At 37.2% G+C, this 14,424-nt stretch overlaps 1 protein-coding gene across 18 annotated transcripts in view; it reads right to left on the bottom strand.

Moving 5' to 3' along the window:
* The window catches only part of fut8 (fucosyltransferase 8), a 435,504-nt gene that overhangs the window by 308,243 nt on the left and 112,837 nt on the right, over positions 1 to 14,424 (bottom strand). For 17 of the 18 annotated variants that reach the window (XM_015351257.2, XM_069192936.1, XM_069192939.1 and 14 more), the window contains one exon: positions 12,947 to 13,002. The exons of the other annotated variant lie outside the window; for it this stretch is intronic. The gene's annotated coding sequence lies outside the window, so the exon portion shown is untranslated. The remainder of the gene's footprint in view (positions 1 to 12,946; positions 13,003 to 14,424) is intronic. 18 annotated transcript variants of the gene reach the window in all.

Here is a 14,424-nt window from a genome sequence, read left to right as displayed (position 1 = left end):
TTCATCAAACTGTCTATTGTAAGCTGCTGCTGCTGATGAGACATGTAAATTAGACCCCCAACAGGCAGAATTGGTTATTTGTCATTACAGAGTACTCTGTCTTGTTAGGTGGTTAGTATAGTTTTATTTTAAGGCATTGCAGGCTATTTAATTTACCCATTCTCTCTGCATATCTTGTTACCAGGCAGCCCAGGTTCCAGTAAGGGCATCTGTTTCTCTTTCCCTTGTCCCATCCCAGAGAGTGTTCATATGAAATGTCAGTGGACTGAAGACCTAGGGGCTTGTTTTTGCATAACAAAGACTCCAGATTACCGAGTCTTCAGCCAAGGTCACATACAGTATCTCTGTCCTTTGAGACATAGCATCAAATTGGACAGTATCAGTGTAGGCTCAGCCTTTAACTGCTAATTCTTGTGGTGTGCAAGGACACAATGCGTCAGATAATCTAAAGTAATGAAGGCCCATCAATATAAACTCACTGTATAAGAGTATATTAATTTTCTTTTCCTCTTTTGAACATGCCATCCTCTGCTAATTTAATGAAATGTCTAAGATAAAGTACTGTAACTAGACATATACAGTACTGTACATACTGTATATATACAGTACTAGACATCTACTGTATATACTGTAGATTATAAACTGTAGCTATAGACATGCATAAATAGTTTTAATGATATACGTTATGCCATATACATCCACAAACCTCTTTAAAAAATAAATAAGCCTTTCATAAATCTAGAATTCCAATAATGTAAAAAATATTGTTTTGGCTGAAATTCTCCTGACTAAACATGTTTACTGCAAATATCTGTGTTTCAATAATTTATTGCCATGGCTCCAGAAGAGGACAAGATATTTTATTGGAGATACAGTAACTGTATGATTAAATTTAACATTTCTACATTAAGAAACACTCAACTGTATTAAAAAATATTTAATCTGTAGCGACAATAAATATTACTAATCATTTTTAATAATCTGTGTGTACCTTGACCAAGCAGCTTGGTGCCTATACTAAACCTGATGGCATCTCAGCCATCTTTGTGATGTCAAACCTTAAAAGCAGGAATCCAACACATTTTTTGCCAGTTAACTCACTGGCAAACTAACTTTAACAACCACATAACTGCAAGCATGAGGTAGTTCAAGTAGGTACAGTAGCTGCATCAGCATGTTAAGGTTGCAAAGGAACAAGTAAAGGTTTATTCCATGCTGAAAAGAGAAGAAAAGAAATACAACGTTTCGGCTGTGGAGCCTTCTTTGGGTGTGCTTGGAATGCTTGCAGTTAAGCTTTCTAAGCTGCAAGCATTCTAACTCAGGACTTAAACTTTTCTCCAAGAAGCTAGCTAGAGAGCATTAGTCAGTAAAGTAAAACATTCTGTTTTTTCTGAAACAGAAGAAAACGTGTGTTTGGGAACACAGTTATTTTAACCTGATGAATTAAATTAGACAGTTGGACACTTTCTTTTTGTTGACATCCAGAATATCTGAGCATTTTCTGAAAAGCTATAGCCAGAACAAATTGAGTTCCCTTGTCTAACTTGTGGCCAGGACTGAAGAAGACAAACTGTGCCCAGACTGTTTAAAGACCAAAGTCAGCAAGACAGTACTTGGGTAGAGCTGTCTGAGCCCCAATGCAAGGAAAAAAGCTATTTCTCTCTCTCCTTTGTCTGTATTGGGACCCTCCCAGCACATAGGAGCTGCCCGGAGAACCCCAGAATGGCTCTGTCTTTCAGAATGAAGTTCAACTCACTAAGGATGTGTGGAAATGGATCTTTGAGAAAAACTTCATTATTTACATCATAATTCTCAAAGCAACCATTTCCCTCTAGTAATCAGGAAGGTAATATTTATCTGGGAGAAAATAACAAGATATAAAGTCACATTATTTCTATATTCATATTGTTTTCTACAGTATATTATGCACCTCTTTTCAGACAAAACAGTCTAAAGTCTGTATTTGACTGAATATTTAATGTAACATGTTTTATTCATCTGGGAAACACTTGATGGTGAACCACTGTACAATGCAGATTTGTGTTGTTTTGTAAATTATATATGAATTCTTAATCATTTATAAAGAAACATTTTTTTTCTTCTTTCAGTGACAAAGTGAACACACAGAACAGTGACATTACACCAGAGCAACAGTCCTAAAATATATCTGTTCACAGCTACTCTTCTAGGGTTGTGGGAGGGATAGATAATTACAACACCTCTGGAGGGCTTCCATAATGATTTCATGCCTCATTTTCACTGTGAACACATCCATGAAAACAGTTCATAAAACAGACTGAAATTTATTTGAGACTAAGCCCTACAGCTCCAATATTGCTAGTTCAAGTCTAGGCTAACCTGCTAACTGACATTACCCAAGTTTTTCCAAGCAATAGTGAACAACCACTGAAATTAAACTGGACCTAAGTGGCACCATCAGACTGCAATGACATTAAGGAGAGAACAGATCACTAGCAGTGTGTCAAAAGACAAATGATTCTAACCTAAGAAGACTTTTCATGTTGGACAAATCTGTCAGCAGGTCAGAGAGTAAAGGAGTAAGCACAGTTAATAAATATTTGGTGATTCTATATTTGCTTGATATATACAAAAAAATACATATTTTGTGTCAAAAATCTAATCTTAATGATATCCTGACAGATACTTTTATATCTTGGTCAATACACTTTTGTGCTGGGGTTCTCCTAAGTCAGTTATCTATTAAACCACATCAGATAGAGTTACTAGGGTTGGGTCAGCTTGAACTGCGAGTAGTTTGTCGCTCATCTGCAGTCCCCATGACTTGCCAGATGCTTGAAGACTTTCTGTACTGCAGTATTGCTTATGGGAAAAGTGAGCTGCAGCTCCTATAATACACTCCTGCACTCTCTGAGAAAGGTCACACTGTAAAAAAACAATATACATCTTCACGACATACATTGTGGAGAAAAGCTATTGTGGGGGAATTTAAAGTATTTTGCTTCATGTTTTGATCATCAACTTCCTCATTTGCATTTGATTCCTGAAACTTTTGGTGCTTCATACATTTTGCACAAAAACTTACTAATACTCAGAGCACATAAACCCTAGAACAACCCTTGCTACTGTACATACAACCCTCCTCTCACTAAATCTTTCCCCTTCAGAAATCTGGGGAGTTAGAAATTAATATGCTTGTATCTGCATTTCACTGAATTTCAAGCAACAGTTCATATACTTTTGCTAATATATGCAAAATGTCCAGTTTATTATGTAATGAAACGGCTCAAATGAAACAGCAATTTCAATCATTTGAACTGAATCACAGAATACAAGATAAGAATAATTAATAATATGGAAGTATTTTTTTAATTATTAACACTTAGCACAAGCGTGCATATTTCAGAAAACAATTCTTTAACATCACACAATCTATTGAAAAAAGCATGGCTCTTTCCAAACTAAAACAACTCATCTGTCGGGTAATCTCTTGACTAAATATTAAGCACAATAATCAAATTGCTGATCTTTATAACAAACACACAACCATATCTTAGAATTTGTCATTGAGTGGGAGTAGCATGGGTCACTGGACCATAAACAACTTTCTCTATCAGTCATCAGCCTGTCCAATCCAATATAATATCCAAAGACTATCAGGAGGGGAAACGGTCTGCACCTGCCATCACAAAGCAAGACTGGAGTCGGGCCTCTGCCATGGTCAAGTAAATCACTAATAAAAAGTCAATTTATATGGGACCCTTTTTTACCCTATATGGGTAAAAATATACCCTATACCCTATATGGGACCCTTTTTCTTAAGCACCAAATAACATCCCTTCAAAACAGGTTTCCAATAAAGCTGCTTAAAGCTCAAGGAAGAAGAAAGTCAATATTACACAGAACATGCTTTTCAATAGATTATCAGATTCTCTTGTATGGTACATGTTAATTTATCTCCTCTGGATAGAATTAAAGTTTTCCCTCATATTAAAGGCAATTGCCATCACAAATTCTAAAATACGTGTAAAAAATACACGAAGAATAAGTTCTCATCGTAAATCTTCACCTTTTCAGAATTCCTTCTCAATCATGCTTTCATTGTGTTTTGTGGCTCCACACACAATGGATGCAATTAAGATGGCAATTTTAAAGAAATTGTCCATGCAGTCACAAAATGGTAACATCAAACCCATCTCCAGGGAGTCCAAACTTTAATTAGAATTATAAAGGAGGGCCAGTGCCTCTCGATTTCATTGACGAACGCAGATTTCATTCATGTGACACAGCCACATTTACCCCTTCCTGCTCTGGCAGTAATACCAAACTGCAGACTGAATACTTAAAGCAGACAAACTCAGTAATAATTACTTGAAGAAGAAAGGCAATCACACACAAACTAAATTTCCCAACTACTGCCAATTAGTCAATCTGACCACTCATCGATGGAAGATGATTTGTTTCTCTAATGAACCGCCACACAGTATCTTCTTGTCAGATATTGCAAAGAAAAGTTTTTTTAGTGTGTACATTAAAATGCATTCTGAATATCAATGTGTTCAAAAACATTAATCAGATATTAGGAAAATTCAAGGCAAGAGAGCATCACCAGTTTCCTAACAGTTTCCTTTTTAAAATTAAAAACAAAACAATAAAAACTCCCTGTACCTCCAAAACAAGTATAATTTATTTCTTAAATGTAATAAAATTGTTCAATCATACTTCGTTGTCAATTGATCATTTCTGTGCTCACTGAGCACTCATTCTATCAAAAGACAGATAAGACTGATACAGTATATACATTAATGAAATTAAGGGTAGCACACAACTTCGATTTGATATGAAATCCATAAAAAAGTAGTTTCACAAAGCATTTATATACACATACTGATATAACTTTATAGTTGTATAGTAGGTACAAAATGAGATGTGTAACTTACAGTATGTAGCATGTAGCAACAAAAAAGAACTAGTTGGGCCGAAAGACCTCCTCTCATTTGTAATGCTTCTTATCTCCTCATAAGAAAACGTGACAAATTTTAACACTCATGCTAGAATGAAACCTACGCATACACACAGATCATGTAAAAGGCACTTTCTCTGACCATGCCACCACAGGGCATGAAGCAACACTTCATTTGTTGCTTCATGAGCGCTATATAATCTTGGAGAGAAATCCTTTTTGCAAGCGTCATTGCAAGTATAATGAACCATCTAAAACCTCTGCAAGCTTACAGAGAAACATTATTTCACAATCTGCAAGTAGTGCTCCCAATAACACAGTAATGGCTTTTCTTGAGCATTTTTATGTAACAGTGCCATGAAATCCTGTATAAATCAAGTCAGGTTCAGCTTGACGAGTAAACAACTATGCAAAGCAGTGCCTTGAAAAATTATTCAAAGTTTCCACATTTTGGTGACATCTAAGATTGCTATCACGCCACTTTCAAATAGAACTTTAGATTTAGAATCTTCACAATATACTCAAAACTAATAAAGCAAAAATGCTAAATTTATGTTAAAATATAAAATTCTCAAATAATTATTTAATCCCTTTGTTGTGGCAACTCTGTGGGGGTGTGACCGACTACCTTTAAAGCTAGTGGTCTATGTCTGTGTATAATGTAGGTTTAACTCTGTAAAGTAGTTTTACTCCAAAGTTAATGCATTTGTGGAGCATAAGTTCTCTTAGACAGATATTGAATTTCAAGCAACAACATACAGCAATAAAACAAATCAACCATCAGAAGAAGGTTACTTAAAAGTTTAAGTATAGTAAAATCAATATTTTTCATACCACCAAGACAATACCTAGTTCAGGGTGCCCTTCCATACTAAGCAGCAGGACAAGCAGCAAACACTGACCTTCAAGGATTAAGTTCTAAAAATAGAATAGTCTATGCTTGAAATGGGAGTCACTATTCATACATCAACAATATCCCAGTCCCTATACAAACTAGACCTGTATCACTGAGAGGCAAGAAAGTAGCTATTACTGAAAAAGTCTCATCTTAAATCTTTTAAAATTATTTGAGACTAATTTAGTGTTTTTGTGTAAAAGAAAAGTTCTACATCTGGCAAACACCAAACACAGCACATTATATAGTAAGTACTTTATAATTAATATCTAGGAACTGTAATAACACCTTCCAGTCTGCCACAGAAACAGCAAAGATTTCCATGCATCATCTGCTAAATCAGATTGTGCACAACAATTGATTCTAAAATTTGTGCATATAATGTAACTACCCACAGAAAGGTAAACACACATTCAGATTCTCCCATGATATCTCAATTATGTCTCATTCTGTGAGAGAAAAAGCATGAACCATGAACACTTACTACAGAACTTCTCCTTCTGATGGTATACTGTAGGTGTATCACAATACCAGAAATTAAGTGAGCGTCAAGACATACCTCAATAGTGCATAATGGATTTTTTAAATCCTGAGAGTATATTTGATGTAATGATGTGATGTAAAATATACTTGGCTGTGCAGTCTTGGTCCAAAAAAGCCTATGTGTTTGTGGGTTTTTCTTGCAACTTTGCTCTTAACAAGCTAAGCCAGCTGGTTGCTGACCTAACTTAACTAATTTAACAGGTTCTTCCACTTAGTGGGACCTTGAAAATCTATAGACGTAATAGACCTCCAGGACTGGTATAATGTCACCTCATTAAACTACTGTATATGCTCCCAAGAAGGCCCAGCTACATAGAAATTGTATGTTAAAGTAACACTGCTTTAGAAAGGAAATCTCAGTCACAGAATAACAGTGCTATTATAGTGATCTTTAAGTGTTATTATGTCACCAATATGAAGATATATACAGTAAAGTTAGATCAGTACTGATAACAGGCTGTACTGATAAAACATACCACAGCAATGACATAAAATATCATGTCATTTGTATACAGTATGTATATGAAATGTATAATTAACCTTTCTGTCTTTAGAAGTGCTGGCCTTGTAATGTTCACTGTAATGAGTCACAGTGAATAAGCCCATGCAACAGATCACAAAAAGGTGTAATTTACTGTCATTTGACTTGCACACACCACTGTTATTTACTGGACCCTTGTTTATTTTAAAATTTCTGGAGTTCTGATTTCAGCACACAACAGATACAGAGGGCAACCATGCTTCAGCCCTGAAGCGATTCCTGAAGACTCGATACTGAATTTACAGCCACATGAGATGTACTGTATAGGTCTAGTTTTCCTTTCTCCTTCTTGTACAGCATAAATTGAAAATTATGTTTTTATAATAAGACAACAGACAGAATTCTAATATGATTCCCACCATGGAATATTACCAACTACGGTATGTATTTTTTACATGTCCTGTGTTAATCAATGTCCAGTCAGGTTAACCGTTTTAATGTTTGGTATGCCTGTGTGAGATTAAACAGAAAATTGACGTAATTATTTTACTGCTTTTAGCGACACTCTTAAACTATATGCACGATTTACCTAGAACTGCATCCTCCACATACTGTACAAATAAGATTCAGTACTCTAGGGTAGTGGTTCTCAAACTGTGGAGCGCCGCCAGCTGGTACGCCATATGACCCTGGAACTTTGTTGTGTGCACTGAAAAATGGGGACGGGTTTTCATATTTTCTATTTTAAGCCGTGTCGAATACGCAGCCTACATACTACGATACACTTATACTTGAGTGTAAACAGAGCTACAATGTAATTCTATACCACTCTATAGGAATGTGTGCTACAAAGTAAGTGACCAATTGTATGAGAATGTGCGTGATTTTGGAACAATGCCAATGTTGTAAACACAGGAATGCATAGAAATGCGTGCTAGGAACGCTGGTAATCTTGTGAGCACGGGAAAGCATGATAGCCAACAGAAAAATATTTAAGAACTGTTCTAGGTTAATTTGAGAAAAAATACACCGAGCGTCTCTGTGTTTCACTCCCATGCGCATGAAATAAAAAATTCTTTCAACTTCTGAGACAGACTCCTGAAATGGAAACAGGGAAAAATGCAAGCTTGCAGATTGCTAAAGCAGGTAAGCCCCACACTATTTTTGAAGAACCTTATTTACCATTGGCAAAAGAGCTGACACATATTATGTGTGGAGAAAAAGCTACTAAACAGCTCGACCTGCTGCCCCCTATTAAAGACACAGTCACTCATAGAATTATTGAAATAACGGAAGATACCAAAAGTGCGCTGGTAGAGCACATTAAGATGAACAGATGCTTTTCACCGCAATTAGATGAGTCTGTTGTCGATTTGGCGAATTCGCTCGTTTACGTTCAATACGAGTTTGAGGGTACGTCCCATGAGGACTTTCTGTTCTGTAAACCGCTACCAACAGGAACTACAGGAAAGCACATATTTCAGCTTCTAAATGAATTAATCGAAGAGAATGGCATCTACTGGATAAAATGCGTCGGAGTTTGTACAGACGGTGCTAGAGCGATGACAAGCCGACACAGCGGTGTAGTTGCACGAATTAGAGAGGTTACTCTAAATGAATGGACGCATTGCAACATCCACCGCGAGACCTTTGCCGTCAAGAAAATGCCTGATGATTTAAAATCTGTTAGACTCTGTTGTGAATTGTATCAAGTCTCGAAAAACGAATTCACATCTGCTTTGCTCGACTAAACAGGCTCACCCCTCTCACTGAAATGGTGCTTTATTTATTTTTATTTGTTGTTGTTCCTGTTTTTTTTCTGTAAAGCGCTTTGAGAAGCCACCTTTAAAGGCACTATATCAAAGTTTATAAGTTTATAAGTTTATTATAATATTTATCATATGTGTGTGTGAGTGTGTGTGCGCACATGCGAACTCATGTTGGTCATTGAGAATTTCTTGGGTTCCTATGAGAAGGTGACTTGTAGGTGGTACTTGGATGCTTTGGTTTGATCAGGGGTGGTACTTGGTCCAAAATGTTTGAGACCACTGCTCTAGGGAATTCATGCTACAGTACAAACCAGGTCCATGGGATGATTCCCTAGACATATTTTTGCAGAATGCCATTGCAGCGAACATCTCAACATAAAATGAGAAAAAAAAAATCTAAAAAACCAGGCTCTAAGCACAGGGAAGGGGGCAGAGTCTGTGTGAGGAATAAAAAAAACAGAACTTTGCGGTCGTCTCTGCCATTGTTAAACCTGAGTAATATTTGATCTCTTATAAACAAGTTCAATGACCTACAAGCAAATATCAACAATGTCCATGGATACAGAGATGCTGGGTCACTGGCCCTGATAGAAACTTGGCACACAGACACAGATTTGGGCTTGGACCTTACCACTGATGATATTGCACCCGCCTCAGGATGGACCGAGACAGAACAGTAAAAACACTGGGAGGTGCTTGTCTATACGTTAACAAAAGATGGTGCAGCAATGTCACGGTGTAAGAGAGGCTTTGCTTGACAGATATCGCGTTGCTATCAATACACCAGGTCACTTTTATCTTCCCAGAGAACTCCCACAGATATTCGGAACTCCAAAGGAAACAAATGCAGTTAACAGTATTTTTAATATCATTCACTCTCTGCAATCCCTATCCCCTGTTGACCAGTGGCATTAACCTTTAAATTTATTAAATAATTTGAGAAAATAGTTAAAAGGCACATGCTCCACCTGGAAGAGCACCTACTGGATTTCAAAGCAATTTGCAGCATCAGGGGCACCCTCACCTTGTTGCCACTGCATGGTCACCACCAGAACTCTGTTGCCAGATGGACCCCACACTCTCCACTAAAACCCTGCATCAACTTGTGGAGAGTCTCTCTGCTGCCCCCAACACTCCAATCATGTTTACACTCAGATCCTAACTCATTTAACTCACATAACCTCTATCATTCTGTGGACACACTGACAGCCTTGCTCTCACACCCTAGTAGACTGCTGTCCCTTTAAATCTCATAAGGCTCCTTTTCGAAAGCTCTCTTTAGGGTCATACACACAGCTCCCTCCAGAAGTGTTTGTCTTACTTCCCCCTTTCTGGGTTTTCTCTCATTGTTCCAACGGTCTCGTCCAAGACTGTTGCTCATCTCTTTCTCCCTTATTTGGGTTCAACTGCAGCCGCTACTCTGCTTTCTCTTACACTTACTCAGTAATACAGATGCACTCTTTGTTATTGCTGATAACAGCAGGATCTCACATCTGCTGCTGTCCTGGTTCAGTCTGGCTCGTTCACAGCTGAGCTTTTGCATATGGGAGACCTGATATCATAAGCCCTTCCTGGTCTGCAGCTCACAGAAGACTAAGGTCTTGCTTTGATCTCCTCTGAGAGAAATACTACTCCTACTCTTAAAGCTTGCTCACAGCTGTATCTCATGAGTACTCTGACTCTGCTCAGCTGTGGTTGCCTAGGTAACACATCCCTTCTCAACGAGTCTCCACCTCTTAAAGGTGCCGCTCCCTGGACAACATTTTGATGCCATGCTTTGGCATCTGCCAGTGACTACCTAGGATCTTTACATGGAGCAATGCCTTACTTAACCAAACCTCTAATCTGGTAATTTGCAAACAATAGTAGGCACTGCATGTTTAAAAACACATTCCAAATTTCCATTCTTGCAATTCAACTTTTCCTTTATCCATTCTATTAAAATAATTTAATTGAAGCCTATGATGAGACAGGATCATTTTACAGACACAGAGGGCATATAATAATCATGACAAAAACTATACATTTTCCCTCCAGTGGCATGACATCTCAAAACTACAAGAAGCCTGAAAAGGCAATTGATACATGAGAATTAATGGAGATAACATTGTTCATCTTAGCAAATCAGGCTCTGCAAGTTTAGCTGCAGTTTAAACATTGCTTCCATCCAAGAGGACAGTAAAAGGGTTTCAGATATTCTGCCACAGTGATTTGAACTCTTGATTTGAGGTTAATTAATTGCCAAGACAAACTTTGATATTTCTCTGACCTTTACAGCTCATGATTCAGACACAATTGCAAAAGAAACCAATTCCATGTTTAAAACAGTTACCTTAAATGTCACAAAGAGGCCGGGGTGGTAGAGGTGGAGAAGGGATGTCAAGTGTTCATTCATACTTGCATCTCATTACAAAACTATTTCACAACCATTTTCTTGATACTGCTCTGAGACAGCAGTGCACTGACCTTTCAGAAAACATCACACAGCAGCAGTATGGGAGGTTGTGGGAAGATCACCCCTAAACAAGGTACATCATTTAGATTACTCCAGTAAGATACCCAGTTGCACTGATAGGTCTATAATATACTTTGGATAAAAGCATCTGCCAAATAAAACAACAATAATAACAATGGCGATGTAGTATTTTTTAACTTTCTATACTTTACATTTCACTACACTTAACACTTAACTTTAATGAGATCATGGATGATATGATACATTGGCCTTCCTGTTTATAACAAAGCATCACAGCTTTCGTGCTTTTTTCATGGTACTTTAAAATGTGGTTTGCCTTTAGTAAGCAAAGTAAGGGATGCATAAATGATACACTCCCATCTGTCTCCACTGATTTTACCTACTCCAAGTTTGTTCATTAAAATACAGTACATTTCTTTCATTGTTTTGAAATAGCTCAGTCTGTCTCCTTTTGCTATTGGACACCACTTCTTAAGAGGAGCAAAAGCAAAAAAGGATTAGTGTTTGTGACATTAACCTAAAATGTCACATCAATATAAAGACATTAATCACCCAAACGGTGAAAGTATTAACAGTACCAGCATGGTCAAAAACTGTATAGTGAAGCAAGCCCAAAGCTGAAATGGCACACCAAGCTACTGTAGCTAATAGCATGTCTTGCTGAATGTATCAACTTCTGGAAACAACTGGAAACTGGAAAGCAATTGCTAATTTACATGGAACCCCTAAGCTACCATTAATTAATTGCCACTAAGTACTTTAAAATGGCAACATTGAGAGCTTGAGTGGAACTGCCTAACAGAATGGCATTTAGAATTCAGCAGACAACATCAATGATGCTCGCTCCTAAGTGCCATTTCTGTTGTGTTGACACTGGTAAGAGAGTACTTACAACACAGAAAACAGTCCTCCATAGCTAACAGATTTTAAAAGTCAATCCATACTTCTCTCGATTCTTTTCTGAATTGAAGCTGACATGCTACAGTACGTACTGTAATTTTTCGATCACATCCAAGTGACCATGAAGGCACTGTGTGCTACACAAAATATTTTTATTTCTAGAAATTTCCTTTCTTGAAATTCCAGATACAAGAACACCCTCATCTTTCTTGGACTAGAAACAGAAGACCTATAAATTGCTTTTAACATTCTTGAGACATACTGGATGGCACTGTACATTATAAGGGAAGGCAACTCTTAGGTCTCCTACAACACAGCACTGTTAGTCCTAAATGCATAACCAGGAGATGTGGGAACTGAAAATTCAACTTGAAAACGAATGATACCATACTACAATGCAATGCTTTGATCTAATCCTGTGACTTCAATAAGAATTCAATCTTAACTATCCACATAGTCAGGTAAAATATTCTGTGTTATCCTGAAACCAACAGCAAGAGATACATTTTAAAATATGAAGGGATTAATTAAAGGCTAAAATCAAGTAATTAATGAAATGTCTTCCTTTTCTCACAAGCATCATGAAGAACAGAAGAGTAAAAGTGCAGCATAAAAATGTTAATATCTCCAGTAGGTAACAAATGACTGTTCATGGACCTAGGGTAAATAATATAGATAGGGTGGTCACAAATAAAATCAGGAGAATCTGTCAGCCAAAGTTAAATTTTGAGAAGACCTTATTTTCTCTGCTCTCCTTCCTCGATAACCTTGCTGAGCACTTGTTCAATGATCATCATTTGTCTTACCCACACTCTTTCATTTTCGTCTTATATTACACAATAGAGACCAAAATGCAGTGTGCTGCGAAAAAGTCAAATATATCTCTCTCTGACAGAAGACAGAGGGTAATGCACAGTAATAAGCAGTGATCAGAGCTCACCTTGGCTAGTTCTGGTAAGGTTACGCTGGCAAGTCCTTTTGTGTTATGGGTCAATTCTGGAAAGAAAAAAAAAGATAAAGGTTGCTTGTAATACATATCTGATATTACAGTGCTGCTGACAAACACCTGAGGTTACACACTACAGAAGCCTCTTTAGAACCATCCACTCACGTCTCACACAGCTATGGTATAAATGTATCACTTACCAACAAACTAGGAAACACACACTGATCCCTAATTTCTAGTGCCCTAAAGGGCTTGTCAGAAAGGAAGTAGAAAAACAGAGAAATTCTTCTCTGAGCTCTGCAAATACCTAACACACACTGCAATTTAATGTGTGAACCACCCAAATATCGCTGTCAGGTAGTGCCAGCTTTCATTGGAATTCATTTGAATTCTACACTTTTCACTAGATGCACTATATCTTAAGAGTGTCCAGGTCCAGGAAAATACTATTGTGTCAGTAGGCTGCCTAATTCACTTTGATACAGCTTTCTCTAATAATGTTTATGAGCAGAATCAGTCATCAGCAAAGTATAAGCTATTAAACTGAATTCCTATTTGCAGTGCTGCATTTTAGTACCTAAAGAGACAAATTCTACAATGCATAATGGTTTAGCTAAGTACAGTAATAAAATCGCGGTACAACTTTGTACTGTAAAGTACAAGGCTGTCATTGGTTATTGTTTTTGTCTCTTTGAGAACAGGAAGCAGAAGATAAACACAGTCTGAAAATGGCAGGAAATGACTAACTTAAGACAATTAGTTTTTTGGAACTGTCAGTAATCAAAATGGACAGTTATCGCAACAAAATAGAACAGATCATAAGGAATGCTGACACTCCATTTGCAATAAAACAATAATGAGAAATGACATCACAGGGTTCCACCAGACTGCATTTAGCCATGGAGACTCCCTCTCAAGTTGAGCCCAGCAGTTTGGCAGTCTGCCAATAGAATAAAATGTCAAGTCTTACACCTTTAATTCACCACCATCTGCTGGTTAGTAATATTTTATTGTGACACAGAAGCACAGATATTGTATATTGTAAAATTGTCATAATGTTCAAGTACATAATATTAATTCATTGATCTTACACATCAGTTAAGTGTTCTGTTATCAGTAGTGAGTACATTTAAATTGGCTTCTTTCGTGTTTCATTACCTTCTGGCATTAAAATGCTAGAACACCTCATTTGTATTAGCAGGGCTTCGACACTGAAGCACTGATACACTGTGATGTGATCAATGAAAACTTCAATGTTACACTGCCACAGCAAACATGGTTCATGTCTCAGACAGTGCTGGAAAAACTGAGCCAATTCCACTTCGGAAATCACATTATTGTTGAACAACATCTACTGAAAGTGAGGCAGTTTTTGCCCATTGTGGGCTAAGTGAATGCCACATTTGAAAATGGAAAAGGGCTGAAAGTTTCAGCTTAAGCGCTATTCAATTCTAAATGAACTATTAATGTGT

This window comes from Lepisosteus oculatus, chromosome 8 (assembly GCF_040954835.1).
Source record: "Lepisosteus oculatus isolate fLepOcu1 chromosome 8, fLepOcu1.hap2, whole genome shotgun sequence".
Classification (NCBI taxonomy): Eukaryota; Metazoa; Chordata; class Actinopteri; order Semionotiformes; family Lepisosteidae; genus Lepisosteus; species Lepisosteus oculatus.
This window is presented reverse-complemented; position numbering and strand designations above follow the sequence as displayed.